Raw genomic sequence first — 21,021 nt, forward strand, 5'->3', positions numbered from 1 at the left:
GCTGCCCGCCGCCTGGTAGGGTCACAGATCCGGGTCCCAGACCGCAGACAGCCTTGCCTGCTGCCGCCTGCCTTCAGTATGCAAATTAGCCGCCATCTTGTTGCTTCAGGGTGGGGGTCCCCACTGGGGTGCCTGGCCAGTCTGGGTGAGGGGCTGAGGGCCGTTTTCAGGCTGGCGGGCGACTGAAGCTCCAAACCTCTCCTTTTTTTCTTTTTTTTTTTATTCTGGCATTTATTTACCTTCTATGGCTGTCACTGGAGCTGAGAGCCGGCTTTCTCTCTGAGGCTCGGCTGCTGAAAGCAGGTTTCTGGCCTTTGTTTTCTGTATTCGAAACAATGTTGCGACTCCAGCTCTGAGATCCCGGCTGACTGACAGGAGGTTTCTGGGGTTTTGTTTATCTTCTATAAATGTTACAATGTTTCCAACTGAAGCTCAGAGGCCGGCAAGGCAGGCGGGGAACGTTGGAGTCCTCTGTCACTGAAGGAAGCAAGCCTCCCTGTTCGCATCAGCTGCCTGGCTGCCGGCCGCCATCTTGGCTGACAGTTAATTTGCATATCTCCCTGATTAGCCAATGGGAAAGGTAGCGGTCATACGCTAATTACCATGTTTCTCTTTTATTAGTGTAGATAGTTACCATGTTGTACATTAGATATCCAGAACGGGTTCATCATGAATAACTGAAATTTGCATAGCTGAAGCAGTAACAACTCTCCATTTTCCCCGACACCCAGCCCCTGGTAACCACCATTCTACCCTGCCCTTATGAGTTCAACTTTTTTAGATTCCATATAATTGAGATCATGTAGTATTATAGTTGTCTTTCTCTGTATGGCTTATTTCATGTAGCATAATGTCCTTCATGTTCATCCATGTTATTGCAAATAGCAGGATTTCCTTATCTTTCAAGGCTATTCCACTGCACATATATACCACATTTTTAATCCATTTGTCCTTTGATGGACACAGAGGTTGTTTTTATATCTTTGATATTGTGAATAATGTTTCAATGAACATGAAAATGCAAATATCTCTTTATGATCTTGGCTTCATTTCCTTTGGATATATTCCCAGAAGTGGTATTGTTGGGTCATATGGTAGTTCTAGTTTTAATTTTTTGAGGAAACTTCATACTGTTTTCCATAGTAGTTTCACCAATTTACATTCCGACCAACAATGCACAAAGGTTCCCTTTCCTCTATAGTATCACCAGAACTTATCTTTTGTCTTTGAAAATAGATATTTTAACAAGTGTGAAATGATATCATTGTGGTTTTGATTTTCATTTCCCTGATGATTAGTGATGTTGAGCATCTTTTCATATACCTGTTGGCCATTTGTATGTCTTCTTTTGAGACATGTCTATCTAGGTCCTTTGCTCATTTTAAAAATAGGTTATTTTTGAATTTTTGCTATTGAGTTATAGAATACACTCTGTTGATTATTTCCTTTGCTGTGTGGAAGTTTTCCAGTTTGATGCAATCCCATTTGTCTAGTTTTGCTTTTGTTGCCTGTGCCTTGGGATCTTGTTTAAAAAAATCATTGTCCAGAGTAATGTCAAGCTCTTCCCCTAGAGTTTTGTTCTAGAGTTTTAGGCCTTACATTTAAGTCTTTAACCCATTTTGAGTTGATTTTTTTTACAGGGTATTAGATAAGTGTCCAATTTCATTCTTTTGCATGCAGATATCCAGTTTTTCCATTTATTATAAAAATCTCAGCAAGTTAGAAATAGAGATTTATTATCTCAATTTAATAAATAACATGTACAAAACCCCATGAAACATTTAGCTATGCTCTTAGCTATGCATGCTAAAATTACAAAATGTTGATAGAAGAAATCAGAGAAGACCTAAATAAATGGAAATACCATGTTCATGAATTGGATGACTCAACATAATAAAGATGTCAGCTCTTCCAAAATTGATCTGTAAGTTTAATGAAATTCCTATAAAAATCTCAAAAAGCATTTTTTTAAAGAAATAAACAAACTTACTCTAAAATTAATATGGAAAAGCCCAGGTCCTAGAATAGGTAAAACAATCCCAACAAAGAAGAATAAAGTTAAAGGAATCACTCAACATGATAGTAAGACCTACTATATAGCTCCAATATTCAAGACTGTGTGGTACTCTTAGAGGGACAGACACACAGAGAACAATAGAGAGAACAGAATAGAGAATTTGGAAAGGGACAAATATGCTCAATTGATTTAAAAATATTTTTATTAATTTCAGAGAGTAAGGGAGAGGGAGAGAGAGATAAAACATCAATGATGAAAGAGAATCATTGATCGGCTGTCTCCTGCACGCCCCACACTGGGGATCAAGCCCACAACCCGGGCATGTGCCCCGACTGGGAATCAATCAGTGACCTCTTGGTTCATAGGTCAATGTTCAACCACTGAGCCATAATGGCTGGGCTGATTTTTCTTATAAAAGTGCAAAAGCAATTTAGTGAAGGAAGAAATAGCCATTTAACAAATGATGTTGGGGCAATTGGGCATTAATAGGCCCCCCCAAAAGTGAACCTAAATCTATACCTCACACCTTATACAAAAATCAATTCAAATGTAACATGGACTTAAATGTTAAACTATAAAACTTTTAGTAAAAAACCGGAGTAAATTTTGGGAATTTGAGTTAATAAAAGTTGTTAGACTGAACATGAAAGCACAAGGTATAAAAGGAAAAATTAATGACTTGAACTTCATCAAAAGCAGAGAGAATGAAAAGACACACTATAGTCTCGGGGAAAACATTTACAAACCACATATATGACAAAGGACTAATATCTAGAATATGTAAAAACTCTTAAGACTCAGGAGTAAAACAACAACAACACACAAATTCAATTAGAAAATGGGCAAAAGTCATGAATGACATTTCACTGAAGAGGATTTATGGATAGCCAATCAGCACATGGAAAGATATTCAACATCAATAGCCATACAGAAAATGTAAATTCAAATCACAATGAGATAACACTACACATGTGTCAGAATGGCTAAAATAAAAAAATAGTGATAACATAAAATGCTGGGGAGAATGCAGGGAAACTGGATCATTCACACACTGCTGGTGGGAATGTAAAATGGCAACACTCATCTGAAAAACAGTTTTATTAATTCTTATAAAAATGCTGTTACTATATTCTTGGACATTCATGTCAGAGAAATGAAAACTTATTGTTTATACAAAAACCTGTATACACAAGTGTTCATAGTGGATTTATTCATAATGACCCCAAACTGAAAACAGTTCAAATGTCCTAACCATGTGAATGAGTTAAACAAGGGTTACTGTATCTATACCATGCTCTACTACTCAACAATAAAAAATGAATAAACTGTTGATACACAAGACAACTTGAATGGATCTCTAGAGAATTATGCTGAGTGAAAAAAGCCAATCTCAAAAGGTTACATATCATATTATTCCATTTATATAACATTTTTATACACCATCTTAGCCAAAAGGCTGAGAAACGATTATATGATGTTTTTAAAATGAAAAAAAAAGAAAGAAATGCAAAACAACTAATGGTTGACAGAAGTCGAGGATTGTGGGGGGAGTCTTGGGTGGGTGGGAAGGAGGAGGTGGGTGTGGGTATTAAAGGGCAATCTGAGAGACCCTCGTGGTGATGGAATTGCTTGGTATCTTGATTTTTGTTACAGATACATGAGCCTCTAACATTGCACAGAACTACAGCCATACATACAACCAAAACTGGAGAACTTTAAAAAAAGATCAGTGGATTGTAGCAATATTAGTATTCTGGTTGTGATATTATACTACAGATTTGCAAAATTTTATTGTTTGAAGAAACAGGGTAAAGTGTACCCAGGATACCTCATATTATTTCTTACAACGGCATGTGAATCTGCAATTATCTCAAAAAAATTCCAATAAAAAAGGCATTGCCCATCATCCAACCAATGGGGGAGACTCATAAGAGGAAATGTTTTCCTCTTTAAGTTCAGATGCTAGCTCTGAGCTCACCGAGTTTTGCTTTAGTGGTGCTCTCCAAATGATCCTTTGGAGGGGGTCTCATTTTATTTTCAAATGAGTTAGAAATTCAAAAATCTTTTATGCTCAGTTGAAAATGTTTTATGGGTGGTTCTTCTGACTCTTGCTGGGCCAGCAGGTACAGGTGCCTTTGCTGCTGTACCTTAGGATAAACCCGTTCATTTTCTCTTACTTGTTTTTAATTGAAATAAGATGCCCACTATTTTCTCAAGTGGTTGCTAAAGAGATAAGTGAATAACAATCAGAGTACTTAACCTACTTGGAGGAAAGCTTTAATGTAAAGCTGGTATTACTAACAATGGTTCTGTCCTTCCTAATGGAAGTCCCTAGACGTTTGGCTTTGCCAGCCCTCTACAACTAAAGGCAATGTTTATTATTTTTACCATCTGTCTTAAGGAGTTTTAGTATTTCCCCATTTGTCTTCAGAGAAATTAGGTAAAACAACAAGCATTTTTCCTACTCTCTTAAAGACTAAGGGAATGCATATAGAAATTTAGAAATCCAAGACACAGGGGTAGAGCCGGTCTATCTTGAATATCTATTGAGAATGCTAACTTAGTATTAACCCTCTTTTATAGCGATTAAGGAAGAATCTTTATATGTCACACCAGAGAACTGTGATGCTATTTTATTGATATTTATGACTTTGCTGTATAATTTGAGATTGAAATTCTATTCCTGCAGTTATTTTGCTCTTGAGTTACCCAAAGTGGTTTTAAGTAAGATGGATTGATTTTGGGGGGCACAAATTCACAATGCCTAATAGCTCACGTTCTAGTTGTTTTCTCATTAATTAACAACCACTGTTTATTAAAACACAGTGACCTTTGTCTAATCTACAAGCTGTCTGCTGTGACCATTAGTTTTTTTTTCTGGTTTTATGCCATCAAATAGCATTTCTGTGAAGATGAAATGCCGACATTATAAACCCTGTGACATTTGCACCAATTTTTGAAGAGCTGTGGCTAATTAGACATACAAAATTGGAACTATTGCCTTTCTTCAGAATATCAACATAATCAATTTCCAGCTATTTTTGCTCCTGTTGTGTGTGTGTATACTTAAAGTAACATAGGGCAGCAGTCTAGCGTGCCTCTTTCAGATAATCCCTGCAGAAAAAGGATGTGTGATGTAAACTGAGTCATAAATTGCCAAGAAAGGCATCAGTCAGAAGGGTTGCAGTTATAATTCTTTGTCATTTGGAAAGTTTTGCTAGTACAGTAGATATTAAGGAAATAAAATTAAGATATAGAGATGGCTCCATTCTTAAATCAGAAAATGGGGATAAATACACAAAAGGAAATCATCTTTTGATTTTTGTCTCTTTAAAGCGCAGAAAGACCCTAAACACTCGCCATCATCAATTTAGATTACTTTCACAGTTCTTTTTACTTTTTAGGAAGATATATTAACTATTAGCACATTGGAAGAGAATTTGAAGGAATACGTGTTTCTATCAAAGGGGCTGATTTGACCTGGAGTTGACATATCAATACCTTCAAAATCATGTCTGCAAGGGGGCTGGTGGTGAGAGTATGATGGAAATTTACTAAGTTACTTAGTAGACACTAAGTGGGGGTTGTGTAGAGAAAAGGGATATAGAAGTAGGGAGTGGGGTGAGGATGGGGAGACCAGAACAAGGTGTGAAGAGCATCAATGGCTCCTGCCTTGGGAAAGAGCAATTGAGATAGTCTAGAAACTGGTATCTGGGGTAGACTTTGTGAGCTGGAAGGCTTAGGAAGACACTGAAAAAGGAATTCACTTCGGGAGCACCAGGAGAATCAAGTGGCTCCTGAGGTCCTCCTGATTTTTTGTTGGGTGATTCCAGAAATTTCTCCAGAAATAATTTATCCCTTTAAGTTTTTCACACCTGATAAAATGTAAATCTCCCTCTGAAAAGTAATTTATTTAACCACACTTATATGACAGTGTCCATTTATCTCCAAGGTTCCTCAGAGAGGCATAGGGAAGAGAATAGATGGAAAATGTCCCATTTCAAATGACTGATTTACAGTTGGTTACCAAAGGAAGATCAGGGACAGGTCTTTCTCAGGTGATGGGGCCACAGGTTGAGAGCAAATGGGCCAGAGGTAGGAAGCGGATGCCCCTTGCTGGGGAGGAGAGCAGTACTACAAAAGCTGGGAACAGAGGACATCCCAGGTTTCCCCCTCTGTTCAATCTAGCAGGGATCCTATTTGCCAGGTGGGATGCCATGATGAGGACTTTTGCCCTCTTGTATTGATTTTAGACTCTAGGCTTGGGCTGGCTGCTATAAAGGGCTATAATGCCCATCCAATATGGGGGAGACACTCAAGAGACACCTTCTGTGTTCATGTTCTGTGTTCTTAAAGACATACCCTACAGCAGGGTAAAACATGGCTCCATCTGCTACGGGGGCATCTCTCTGTGGGACAGAGCCACAGCGGTGCTCTCTGCTGAGGTGCCCAAGTTGGCAGTGCACACAGGGGGCTTCCCTCACATTCTCCTCTTCCCTCCATTAGGAACAGAAAGCGGGTTCACTGATTTTTTTGCGGTTGTCTACCCTCCCCCACTCCAAGCTAAATTGTATCTGGCTGTATATGGTTGTGCCTGCAAGCAACCACCTGTGTATATAGCAGGGATTAGAACTAAACCTCTGAATCATGAACTCCAAGCTGGAAAAATTGAAAACAGTTTGCTGCACCTTGAACTGAACCTAGATATTTATTATGCTACAATTTTGCCAAATAATCACAAATGAGCCAGTTCAACTTAGAATTGAAGCTGAAATCCCTGAATCAGATAAAAATGGAAATACCAAGAAAGCCTCCAAAAGGTTCCTCAAAAAAATTAAAAATGGAACTGCCTTGTGACCCAGCAATTCCACTTCTGGGTATCTATCTGAAGAAACCCAAAACACTAATTTGAAAGGATATATTCACCCCTATGTTCATTGCAGCTTTGTTTACTATAATCAAGATATGAAAGAACCAAAGTGCCCATCAATAAAGTAGCTAAAAAAAGCTGTGGTACATATATACAATGGAACATTACTTGGCCATAAAAAGAATAAAATCTTACCATTTGTGACAACATGGATGGACCTGGAAGGTATTATGTTAAGTTAAATAAGTCAGAGAAAGACAAATACCATATGATTTCACTTATATGTGGAATCCAAAAAACAAAATAAATGAACAAACAAAACAGAAACAGACTCATAGATCCAGAGGGAAGGAAAATTGGGGCACTGGGTGAATAAGGTAAAGGGATAAGAAGTACAAATTGATACGTATAAAAAGTCAATGGGATGTAAAGAACATCATAGGGAATATAGTCAATAATCCTATATAATAAAAGGTTAATATGCAAATTGCCCTCTTGACCAGGCGTTCAACCGGGAGTTCAACCGGGAGTTCGACCAGGGGGCAGGGCCGGCTGGCCAACCACCCACTGGCACCCCCCCACCCCCCGTCCAACCGGCCGGACATCACCCATGCATGAATTCGTGCACCAGGCCTCTAGTATTAAAAACAAAAAATAAAATTAACATTGATACCAGAAATAAAATTAGGCCATTCTATTAGTTTTATAGTAAGAGAATATAAAAGGGCAATGTTTTTTTATTATAAAAATTTAAATAAAATTCCTTAAAACAAAACAAATAATATATTTTAATCAAGAGACATCCCTGGCCTTAAGAAATTGGTACACATCAGCCAAATTGACTATAAAGCAAATTTTCTCTTCAGTTGGGGCTATTTCTCTTGTGGGTGGACATGGACACCTGTGACAAGACAAGAGTTATTATGGTATAATGAACTGCATGTTTGCTTCCTTCTAAAATCCCTATATTGAAACTCTGACCCCAATGTGATGGTGTTTGGAGGTGGGGCCTCTCCCATCTAATCAGGTTAGATGAAGTCATGAGAGTGGGGTTCCATAATGAAGTTAGTGCCCTTATAAGAAAAGGAAGAGAACCCATAGCATGCACACACACTCTCTCTCCATCATATGGGCACACAGTGGGAATGCAATCATCTTCAAGCCAGGAAGAGTGCCCTCACTAGGAAACCAATCAGCTGGCACCTTGATCTTGAACTTCTCACCTCTAGGACTGTGAGAAATGAACATGTGTTGTTTAAGCCACCCAGTCTGCAGTATTTTGTTATAACAGCCCGAGCTGACTAAGACAGATGGTTTCGGTGCTACTGACAGGCTGAGAGTCAGGTCAGGGCTAGGTGTGTTAGAGAACTTTCAGAACTTTCTACTTTTCTCATGTATTCATTATGTCTCTGCCCTTACACCTGCCCTTGCTTGGACCAAGAAATTGCTCTTATATTGAGAGATCCCTTGGCTTCAAAACAATCTGTCCCTTCCCTGTTCCTTTAGGGTACTTGCATTAGTCATCTAGGCTTACCAGAAGAAAAGGAGAGACAAAACTTAGAATGAAAATCTACAGGAGACCCTATTAATAGAGCATATTACCACAACTAGAAAGTGCATATCAACTCTCAGCGCAATCTCTGATAAACATAAGATGTTAACTATCCCCAAAGTATGTAAAACAACGACATTATAACAATATTCCATTAATAACACTTTCTAAATTGAAGGGAAATTTGAAGATTTCTGCCCTCTTAAACATTCAAATTACTAAGAAAAATAAAATATAACTGGAGTTATTTTAATAGTTTCAAGTTTATTAGCCATGTGAATCTTCACATTGGATCCTTTATGAAATCTGTCAAGATTATAGGATATTTATTTATGTCTCTAGTTAATTGTTTCTAGTTATCAATCAAAATCATTCAAGATCAGCCATGCTATAAATCAAGTGTACTCTTAAATTAGATAAGACGAAGGCCTGTTTACAGGTAACCTTGAACTAATTTAATAAGCTTCTCTGCCTGTTGTTCATTTGAACCATTAAACAATAGATTAAGAAGGAATATATCTTCTATAACCATTGGCTTAAGAAAAACCGAGATGAGAATAAAAACAAGAAAACTTTGGAAAATTTCCAGGTGTTTTAGAGCTCTGATTTTTTTATGATCCTTAAGCATAAAATATAGCATGTGACAAATATTTATTAATTTAATTGAATGGTGAATTATTCTGACAGCTAAACCCAAGGAGTACTTGGGATAGCCCTTGTGTCTTCCATTTCTCTGCTGTGTTATTCATCAAGCCATGTTCTCATCCTGAAGCCTTTTGGAGAGAAAATGCCTTCTCTTGGTACATCTAGCCTTTAATTCAGACAGAGATAGCTCCTATAGTCCATAAGTCATCATTTTTATTTGCCTATAATAGTATTTGGAATGTTATTTCTGCCAAACACCTGTGTTCACATCATCAGCATATCTTTAGCAATACACCACTGCCTGCTTGCCACCCAGTATGCACACCTGCCAAACAGCCTTTGATTGGTGATGGACTGATTTGGAAAATCACTTAGTGTAGGAGGGAACTGATCTGCCACAGCAACTTGAAACCCTGCTCTGCTCTCCTGCTCTTTTATTTGACTGTGGACTTATTCCTATCTGGCAACACGACACCTGACTTGGAGACCATAGTAATATAATGACATATGAGAGGACTGATTCACATGTTAGCTAATAAAGCATCTTGTGCACAATTAATGCCCAAGCCATGGTAATATAGACCCATACAACTTTATAGGACATTAACAACAAGTAGGCTAAAGCCATGGTAATATAGACCCATACAACTTTTTTTTTTTAATATTTTTATTGATTTTTTACAGAGAGGAAGGGAGAGAGATAGAGAGCCAGAAACATCGATGAGAGAGAAACATCGATCAGCCGCCTCCTGCACATCCCCCACTGGGGATGTGCCCGCAACCCAGGTACATGCCCTTGACCGGAATCGAACCTGGGACCTTTCAGTCCGCAGGCCGACGCTCTATCCACTGAGCCAAACCGGTTTCGGCCCATACAACTTTATAGGACATTAACAACAAGTAGGCTCTGAGCAAAAATAACTGTCTATTTAGAAGTAAGGCTCTGCCCGCAGAAAAGAATGCATTAGAGAAAGTACACTCCTTACCATTTCTGAAGACACATGGACTGCCTGGGTAGATGTAAAGTGATATAGCGGGGTCAGTTTGACCTTCTGTAGAATCTAGACAAAGAAGTCCTAGAGCGGAATTACCCTTTTGCCGTCTTTCCAGCTCTCAGTCAGATGGCCCAGAGAGGCTTCTGGAAGTGACATCATTATGGCCGCCCAAGGAGAACCCCAAGTTCAGTTCAATCTTATATTGGTTGGCGATGGTGGGGCTGGGAAAACTACATCTGTGAAACACCATCTGACTGGGGAATTTGAGAAGTAAGTAGCCACCCTGGGTGTGGAAGTCTATCCCCTCATGTTCCACACCAACAGAGGGCCTACTATGTTCAATGAGAGGGATACAGCGGGCCAGGAGAAGTTCGGGGACTTCTAATGGCGAGCTCAGGGTGCCATTTTAATGTTTGCTGTAACTTCGAGAGTGACTCACAAGAATGTGCCTAACTGGCATCGAGATCTGGTACGGAGCGTGTGAAAACATCCCCACTGTGTTGTGTGGCAACAAAGTGGATACTAAGGACAGGAATGTTAAGGCAAAATCAATTGTCTTCTATCGCAAGAAGAATCTTCAGTACTACGACACGGCTGCCAAAAGTAACTACCACTTTGAAAAGCCCTTCCTCTGGCAGCCTAGAAAACTCACTGGAGACCCTAAGTGGGAGTTTGCTGCCGTGCTCGCTCTTGACCCACCAGAGGCTGTCCTGGACCCAGCTTTGGCAGCACAGCAAGAGCCCGATCGAGAGGTTGCTCAGACTCTTGCTCTCCTGGACGATGATGGCCTGTGAGAAAGGGAAGCTGAAGCCCCATGGCAGAAGTCCAGTTTTATAGGCGACTGTCCTGGGGTGTCAGTGGTGCAGCGTGTTTGCCACTTTACCGTGGAGCTCAGCGGGGCCTGTGCTTGATCTCTGGGCCGTGGAAGGAGATGAATGGGCTTCGGAGTGAATGTGGCAGCTAAAAAACACCTTCATTTTTGGGACCTGCATACTTAGCTGTGTTGGAATGCAGTTGCTTCCTTATTGAGTTTCAAATATAAGACTGCTGCAGTCACATCACAATACTCAGTGGTGAGTCCTTGTTTATTACTGTCATTCCCATTCCTTTTCGTCTAGAATCAGAATAAAGTTGCATTTCCAATACCTTAAAAAACAGAAAGAAAGAAGAAGTCCTGGGGCAAGCTGTGCGGCTGCGAAATGTCCGCAGCCTGAAGTGGAGGCGGGAGGTGTTAGGCTGGAGGGAAAAGGAGCAAGGAACCCACAGAGGTGGGTTCTCCCGTTGAAGCAAGCAGGTCCCTGGAAAATGTGTTCCCCTTTTCGTCCGTGGTTATCTTCCAGCCAGACCATGAAGCTTCCAAGGAAGAGATGCCGTCAAGCTCACCTCAAGGTGGCCTGGCTGCGAAGCTGCGTCCATCACAGCCTCTTGTCAGGCACGGTTGTGGGGGAGACTTCCCTGCTGCTCCCCCACCTCCCAGCCCCATATCCTGACAGGCAGGGAAGAGAATTGTATTAAAGCAAGCATTTCACAGCCCCTGGCCCCCCTCCCCCATAATAAAGAGGATCTAAGAGTCACTGAAGGTATAGTTTTCAAAGATTAGCTTTATGTATTCAAAATTGATATCTTATCAGAGAGTATAGCCTGTTTATACTGTTGAAAGTTCCTATTTTTACACCTTCTTCCATTATGTTTGCTCTGCTTGTTTGCATAGTAAATGCAGGCTCAGTGGATTCTTAGCTTCTTCAAGAGCACAAATACAATTCATTACTTCCATTCCGACTCCCTTGATTCAGGATTTGTGATAATTCTGCTAGAGTTTAGGTAGCACTGATTTGGTACCATTGATTAAAAGAGGATTTAGGAGGCAAATTAAGAACAGGAATGAGAGGACACGGGAAAAGGTTTAACATATTTAAGACGAAAGAATTTTCAAGGTCTTTAATAGCACTTATTTGCATTTAAACAATTAATGGAATAATTGCAACCAAGCCATCTCATTAATTAAAGAAAACCCAGCAGGATCTTTATTTGGCAACAATTTGTTAGCAGAAATTCCCTAAGTATTGACTCAATGGAACATTGGTAAGAAATATGCTTCCTCCCAAATTCTAATTACCCCCTTTCAATCATCCTAAATGTTTTCCAAACATTGAAATAATCATTCCAAAAAGCTATAGCTAGCTGCATAAATTAGTATGTAAATATGTGTCAGTCTGTCCCACAGGTAGCTCTAGGCTCCTGTGATGGTTGGAATTAGCCCCCAGCCAGGTAGAAGCATGCTAAGGTGGACCCACAGGAAGGGTCTGTAGCTCATCCAATGGGCCTGAGACCCACCAGTCTGTTGCTCTACATTTACGTGTTCTGTTCTGATCCTTTTTGTACCTCTCTTACAACTGGCCCAGTAGATAGGCCCCCTTGCCCCTCTCTCTTCCTAAAAAACTGCAAGTTCTTCTTCTAGGAGGCAAAGGGCTGGCACAGTGATTTGATTAGGTCCCTATCAAACACTGGGGTCATTAATTCGGTCATAGTAGGAAGCTCAAGACAAAGTGCTAAAAAATGGAGACTCCACCATGTTTCATTCATTCATTCATTCATTTGGTGGAGAAAGGGTTAGGAGCATGGAGGGGTTCTGCCACTTACTAGTTACTGGGCAATTTAACTTAACCTCACTGCACCTCAGTTTTCTTTTCTATAAAATGGGGATAACAACTCCTTCTTTATAGGGTTTTTATCATGGTTTAAATGGCTTAATATTTAGACATGGCTAAGTACAGTGCTTGATTTATAAAATCACTTTTCTAACTGCTATAAAGTAAATCCACTCATTCGAGAGTTATTGAGTGCTTACTATGTGCCAGGTACTCTTTTATAGTAGATGCTGGAGATACCTAAGCGAGCAAAGAGTCATACACTTCTGCCCTCTTGATCCTTCTAGTGAGGGAGGCATAGAGTAAATATAATGAATGAGTGCATTTTATACAACAGAAGGTAAGTGCTACGGAGAGTGATAAAGGAGGGTGAAGGTGCTGGAGAGAGCTGGCAGGTGTCCAGCCTTAAACAGAGAGTCAGCATAGGCCTTTCGAGAAGACCAGACAGTGTTAAGGGAGGGAGCCAAGCAGATTTCTGATGAAAGAGGCAGAAGGATCTGTTGGTGCAAAAGCCTTGAGGTATGAAGAGGAACAAGAGATGGGTGGCTGTAGTAGGTCAGGTAAGGTTAGAGGGGTAGGAGGTAAAGAGAGAGGGGAAAGGAGGGCCAGACTGTAGGGTCCTTCAGGTCATTGCAAGAACTTTGGTTTTTACGCTGAGGAAAAAGGGGAGTGTTTCAGGAGAAGGGGCTCAGGAAGAACCAGCTTTCATTCTGTCTCCTCACCACAGCTGCTCTAGGCACTCACCAGGTTTCGGTAAAGGTGGGGTTTCTCTCTCTGAGAGCAACTGGGCACCCACAGATGATCCAAGAAGCAGGGCATGGGCTCTGGGACATAACTCATACGCATGTCTATTCCAGGCAAGAGAATAGGAATGAGAATCCAAGCTAAGAACAAGACTTTTCCCTGACACAAAAAGTACTAAAAAGTAGAAGCTTGGAGATATAACATATCCTTGATGATGATTTCCTATAAGTATTAGAACTTCCAAGTGGATTTTGTTCTCCTCATTGCCAAAAGTGACAACCCAAAGTTCTTCATACCTAGTCTTCAATGTGGCCCTGAACTCACAAGTTTCCAAGAGTGGCTCTAAAGAGATAAGAAACAGTGTTAGATTTGTTATCATTTGTTACCAGTAAAGGAAGAAAAAAACCACAGCAGCTACACAAAGAATCATCTTATATTTGACTTTTATATACTTTCAAGATAATTTTAAATGGAAATTCAGGACTCTTAGATTCTAAGACTTAGAATGTTTTTATTTATAAGTTTGTAGAACATAAAACTTGACAATACTTGCTTATCCTGCTCTTTTCCTTACATTCTTCTTGCTGGGGTTCTAGAGCAACAATTATATTGTAACAGTTTTGGAAAATGGCCACATTTTTCTTCAAATTTGACAAATATCTGGGTCAGAAATCTTTGAAGTAGTGTGAAGATAGTGAGAATCAGATTACTCTTCACTTTCTGACAGCTAAGCCAAAGTTGGAGAGAAGAGACTTCAAATGTCCCTTTATTTTCTGAGTTTATGGCTACATGTAAAGGAGTGGCCATAAAATGAAACTATTTTAAAGAGATCAGGGACAAAATAATACTGTCTTCCTCAGTCTTTTAACCAAATGTTGAATGTTTAAGATTTTAAGAAAAGCATATAGCTGACCCAGCAATTCCACTTCTGGGTATATTTCCAAAGACATTCTAAAACACTAATTCAGAAAGATATGTGCACTCCTATGTTCATTGCAGCATTATTTATAATAACCAAGATATGGAAGCAAACTAAGTGCCCACTGATAGATGAATGGATAAAAAAGATATGGTACACACATACAATGGAATATTGCTCAGCCATAAAAAGAATGCCATCTTGCCATTTGTTACAAGATGGATGGATCTAGAGGGTATTATACTAAGTGAAATTGGTCAAACAGAGAAAGACAAATACCATATAATTTTACTTATCTGTGAAATCTAAATAACAAAGTAAACTAACAAACAAAACAAACAAACAAACTCACAGATACAGAGAACAAATTGATGGTCACCAGATGAGAGGGGGGTTAAGAGAATAGGCGAAAATGGTGAAAGGGTTTAAGAATAGCAACTGCTAGTTATAAAAACAGACATGGGGATGTGAAGTACAGCAGAGAGAATACAGTGAATAATATTGTATTAACTATGTATGGTGTCAGATAGACACTAGACTAATTGGGGTGATCACTTCCTAAGTTATATAAATGTCTAATCACCATGTTGTACACCTGAAACTAATATTGTATGTCAACTGTAACTGAAAAATAAAAATACTTTTTAAATTAGAAAAAGAAAGCATATGGCTTATAATTGATACTATTACTTAAATGTTAAAATTTTTAAGTGTCAAGGGGACTTTTAAGCAGTGCTGAGCTGTGTCAAGGAGGGATGACCATTGGGCAAGCAGCATGCTCTTCCTATCTTAGCATCCTTAGGCTGGGACCCAATTTATAAAAGTTGAGGGTGGTTATTTGCTTTGGTGATTTTTTTTGTCTATTGTAAAAATAACCTACTTGAATAATGTTTTTGTTCATCTGAAATGCCAGTCTTATAAAAAGTAGCTAGTCACATTGTTGTTAGAAATTTCCATCTTATAATTTTAAAAAGTTGTTGTCATCAACAGAAATACAAAAATGAATTTTGGTTCTGGCTACAAGTCAAATCAGGTTGAGATTTTATTTCATCCCTCTATATTTCTGAATATTACTTAGACAAGAGAAAGGGAAATCCCTCATTGCAGATTGATTTTTCTTGGAGATTTCCCCAAGCAATTAATTCCTTTTCAGTGTTCCCTCTCTCATCTCCTGAAAATCTCACACTTTGATAGTTTTTTATTTCCAGCTGTCATTTGATGACATATCAAGAGAAGCGCACATATGTAGGTTACCCAAAACCTCTTTTAAAAAGATTGTTTTCCTTTGATCATTCTGTCCTAATGATACAGACACTTGTGCCAGTGATTGAACTCTTATATTGATATTTGCTGTTCAGGTATTTGGCCAGGATTATTTATGCCTGAGGCTTATGGCTAAGGACTGACTTTTTACTGTTCACAACAGCTTAGGTGAGTGGTTCTCAAATTACCTACCATGTGGTAGGAAGTGATTTTGATTCATGCAATGATTATTGAAAAAAGATTGATATTTGGGGATGATGCTAGATTCCTGAAAAGCACTGATTCCCCACAACCTTAGACATTTGTGTAGATGAAAGGTAACAAACCTTCCAAGGTGCTCCATTTCTTGGAGAACTCCATCCCTGTATCATGTGGGAAAATGGACAGCAGCGGGGGATTGCAACAACCTTAAAGCTTCCTGGATTTTTATCCTAGATTTAGGGTAGTTAAGAACAGCTCTCAGAGAGACCTTTTAAAGAGTTTTGCTTTAAAAAATTAATGAAAATCACTGGATCCTCAGTGCAATATTGACCCATAGACTCAAGGGAAGAAGGCTCCATCCACAATTTTGTATCCGTTATCCAGGAGCCACAACACTTTGGACAAAGACTGCTGTAAACGAATGCTCTAACCATTTAAATTTCAGTGTTGAATATGACATAGGTGGGGAGCCATGTCCTGGGAAGTTGCCTAATGAAATGACTAAAGTCTAACTTTTAACATTGGCATTAGGTTTCTAGGGGCATGGAATAAAGAAGAGCATTCATATGACATCTGATCTCAGAGTGATTTGCTCTCCATAATGGTGGCTGCTATTTCCTTTTACAATTTTCTCACTGTCCACCTCTCAGAGTTCTTTCATTTCCCCTACATAGCATGATCTCCAAATCTAGACTCCTATATCCCCTGGACTAGCGATACAATATTTCCAATATGTTCTGATGGTCCCCAAATTAATGAAATGCTATATTTTATAAACCAGCTAATCTTTCTTCTGAACCTGTACTGTATTCACAGTCTTGGGCAATGATGTCACTATCTGACCACAACCTAAAGTCAGATTCACAGGCATCTTCATCCCAAGTCTCTCCTTCAAATACCATCCCTCCTTGCTCGATCTCAGAAATGCCACCTGAATCCGGCCTTTTCTCTCCTTTCTTGTTTCTATCTTAGTCCAGATGCTCAGTATGTGCCTCAGGGCAATGCAGCAGTCTCTATTCTCGTCCATCCCTCCTCTATTCCTATTACTAGTATCCTCCAAGGAGAACTCAGAATTGTCTTTCTCAAAACCACACTTGATCAGGTCATTGTACTACTTAAAGACCTCTTTTTGATTTCCACCACTGACAGCATAAAATCCAAATGACTTTATTTGGGAAAACTAGGTTCTTTTCAGCACAGTTTCAACCTTCCTCTGAGCCTCCGTTTGTCTACCTGACCCCCTTAAAATCCAGCCAGACTAATCCAGACCTTTGTGACTCTAGACCCACCTCTGGAAGCTTTCCCTAACTTGCAGTGGGGGAATTAATCACTTCCTTTGTTATAATAAATTGTTCTTTCTACATATTTTTAAAATTTGAATTTAGAGAGAGAGGAAGGTAGAGAGAGAGAGAGAGAGAAACATCAATGAGAGAGAGAAACAGTGATTGGTTACCTGCACACACACCTTTCTGGATGGAACCTGCAACCTGGGTATGTGCCCTGACTGGGAATTGAACCCAGGACCTTTCAGTGTATGAAAGATGTTCCAACCAACTGAACCACACTGACCAGGCTACACATTTCTATTAAACCATCATATTTATGGATTACATAGTCTTTAAATCTAGTTACTTTTGGTTCTCTCACTCATTTTTGCTTCTCTCTCTCAAGGTGAGGACTTGGATCTCCTAATTCTGAAAATTATTTGGAGTTTTACTTTAGGTGAAAAACAGGAAAAGACAGAATAATCCAAATAAGATTCAGGAGGCTAGGGCACACAGCCTAGAACAGAATAGGTACTAAAGAAATGCTTATTTAATGTAAGGTTTAAAGCAAAATATGTGTCAAAAGTGAAATATAAATAATATATTGAGTGAAATCTGAGGAGGGAGTGATAACTATGTCTTAGTTTGATTAAGTTCTGTTGATCTAAAATGCTATCATAGGAAGCTATTTAGAGACATTGGTCCCTATTTCTTTTTGCCTCTAGAGATCATTAGTGAATGACTTAGTCATTACTAAATGAGTTTTTAATTAAAATATGTTAGTGTTGAATCCCTGGCTAGGTCATTACAGTAATTCTCTCTTGTTACATGATCTTATTAATTTTTAATGTTGGCTACTGACTCATATTATACTATTATTCTTTAATGTTAATGATCAGCCTGCTTTGATATTAGGTAAGAGTATTTGCTTTAATAACATAAATCTCTTGATTATACCAGATTCAGAAGAGCACATGAAAGTCAGCAGAAAATGAGGATGAGTGAAAAAAAAGGCAAAAATTAGCAAATAATCATTTTATATTATTGAACCGTGTATTCTGCAATATTTATACTTGTCTTTATATGTATTCCATCTGAGTAAGAAATTGGTTTTGGAATTTCATACTGCTAAACTTAAAAGATTAATTAAGAACAGAGTATCTTAATGTCTCTCTAGAGGCACTGACTTCATATAGTAACTTATTAAAAAGCTTGCTATTAGTTGAGGAGAACAAAATCTGGATCTCCTCATTCATTTCACACACTTGATAGTTTATCTTGTACCTTTCTTGTTGTTCTAGGCATTGAGTACGTGTTTTGTTTAGGCATGGGGTGAAAGTAAACATAATAACAAAAGTCCACTTGTATTCTAGTGACAGTAACCAGCAATGAAAAAGAGTTCCAAATAATCAAGAAAATATCAAATAGTGATAGACACTATAGAGACAACAAAAGAAGCATACATGTGGAGAATTACTGCTGGTGTCTTTAGACTGGATGGCCACGCCACTTAGTTTTCACATATTTATTGAGCATCTCCTACATGCTAGGCACCGTGGTACATACATACTAGGAAATAAAAAGACTACTGACAGACAATCCCTAGTCTTATGTAGTTTTCAGTCTAACAGAAATGAAATACAGTATATGCTTGGAAACCAACAATCATACTGCAGTGTGAATGCTGCTATCAGCCATTTCTTCTGAGCTGTGCTGGACCCCAGAGCACAGAGGAAGGGAATAGCACAGCTCCTGGGGAGTCAGGAAAGAACACCCAGGAAGAGGGGAGATGAGCTGAGACTTAAAAAATGAATAGGAGTCATCAAGGTGGTGAAGAGAAGTGGTAGAACTGGGCTTTTCAAATAGAAGAAATAAAGTTAATAAAGGCACAGAGGCAGTGTGCATAAAAATATGAATGGCTTAATATTGCTGAAGTGTAGAGTGTGACTGTGAGAGAGAGAGAGAGCGAGCGCATGTACACACATGCACATAGGTGTACATACATACAATGATGCTGTGTGGGTAACTTTAAGGGAAACTGGTGTTGAAATAAGCCTCAAAATTTAAGGGAAAGTTAGAGATATGTGAGAAGCCTGTGTGTGGCAAGGTAATGAATTAGATCTTTTAATTCAAAAAATTATTTGAAATTTTACTTCAAGTTAAAAAGAGGATAAGATAGGATGATAAAAATGCTACATTTTTTTTTTACTTATTGAGGAGATATCAAAAGACTTAAGAGTTGCTGGGCCAGTGTTGATCAGTGGTTGAGCTTCGACCTATGAACCAGGAGGCCATGGTTTGATTCCTGGTCAGGGCACATGCTCGGATTGTGGGTTCGATCCCTAGTAGGGGGTGTGTAGGAGGTAGCCGATCAATGATAGTCTCTCATCATTGATGTTTCTATCTCCCTCTTCCTTCCTCTCTGAAATCAATAAAAATATATTAAAAAAGACTTAAAGTTAAATAAGGTGAAAAATCTTTATAATAATTAAATCAAATTATATTTTTAAAAATAAAATATTCTCAATTTGCTCGAATGCAACAGTGTTAAAATTTGATTCTATCTATAGCACTATATAACATTATTTTTCTATCTAAACTGCATAAAAGTTTCTTTTATTAAAATTTAGGCTGAATGTTAAAATTTGAACTTTTGATAAATAGGTCTGTAAAGCTTGAAGGTTTCTTTAACATCGCTTGATAAGGGAAGAGTAGAAAGGTTTGAATAAAGATGACTCTAAACCACCATCTGATATATAGCTTTTTAGCCTTTTAATTTATTTGACCTAAGGATGACACCCCCTCCCCTTCACCCCCCCCACATCCAACTTAGTGCCACTGATGCCTTTCACTTGAAAAGACCATATTATCAAGCCGAATACTGGTGCACTTCGGAGTAGACAGAATATATAAGCTTGTTCCACTTACATACTGGCTTTCCAGCCACAGTGCAGTAAATGCATTTCTGCTTTAACGCAAAGCCAGGTTTTAGGGCAAGACTGCTCACTAAAAAGAACAGGGCTTATGATGAAAATAGAGCTAGAGCAAACCACTCTAAACCCATGGAAGCAGAGATCTTACAAAAACAACAATCCTAATAAGATTTTAGTAGAGTTAAAAAGATATGTCAACATCAGAGATTCAGAGAACAAACTGATGATTGCTAGATGGAAGTGGGATTGGAGGGGCTGGGTGAAAAGGTGAAGGGATTAAGAACTGCAAATTGGTAGTCACAAAACAGTCACAGGGATGCATAAGAAATATGGTTAATAATATTCTCATAACTATATATGGTGTCACATGGATACCAGACTTACTGGGGTGATCACCTTGTAAGTTATATAAATGTCTAATCACTATGTTATATACCTGAAACTAATATAAAATAATATTAAATGCCAACTGTAATTGAAAAATAAAAAATAAAAAGATATGTCAACAAAATAAAGGCTATATTTCTATAATCTAAAAAAATACTATGTCAAATTCTAATGAGAAAATGCTGGAGCACCCCTGGCCTTCACTACACAAATGTGAAGGTAGCTCGATGGAAGGGCTGTCAGGAAGGGTGCAGGTGCTGCGTTATGGAGACAAGGGTCCCACATCACATGTCACCAATAGAGAGAGTTGCAGACTTTGCACAAAATGTAGTGAAGCTAAAGATGGATCTCTTTAGTTTCCCACTTTATGTTTGTGTCTTTTACACAAAGACTGGGAGAACTGCCTAAAAGCACTTCCAAGGCAGAGTAAGTGTCCAAAATAAAGAAGGTGGACAGGGGCAGTTTGCACTCCAGGCTTGCTGTGTTCAGCTGCTGTTATTTGGGAAAAATCACTGTCACCTTCCATGTTACATTGACATCATTATTCTATTTACAATAGCATGTGAGGTAAACTGCATTATG

The 21,021-nt window shown here is 38.7% G+C and overlaps 1 protein-coding gene and 1 pseudogene across 1 annotated transcript in view; one reads left to right on the forward strand and one right to left on the reverse strand.

The window, feature by feature from the left end:
- KCNQ5 (potassium channel, voltage gated KQT-like subfamily Q, member 5) overlaps nt 1-21,021 on the reverse strand; it is a 188,203-nt gene that overhangs the window by 146,588 nt on the left and 20,594 nt on the right. The gene's annotated exons all lie outside the window — the stretch shown is intronic.
- LOC102260826 lies at nt 10,173-10,873 on the forward strand (annotated as a pseudogene).

This window comes from Myotis brandtii, unplaced genomic scaffold (assembly GCF_000412655.1).
Source record: "Myotis brandtii unplaced genomic scaffold, ASM41265v1 scaffold471, whole genome shotgun sequence".
Classification (NCBI taxonomy): domain Eukaryota; kingdom Metazoa; phylum Chordata; class Mammalia; order Chiroptera; family Vespertilionidae; genus Myotis; species Myotis brandtii.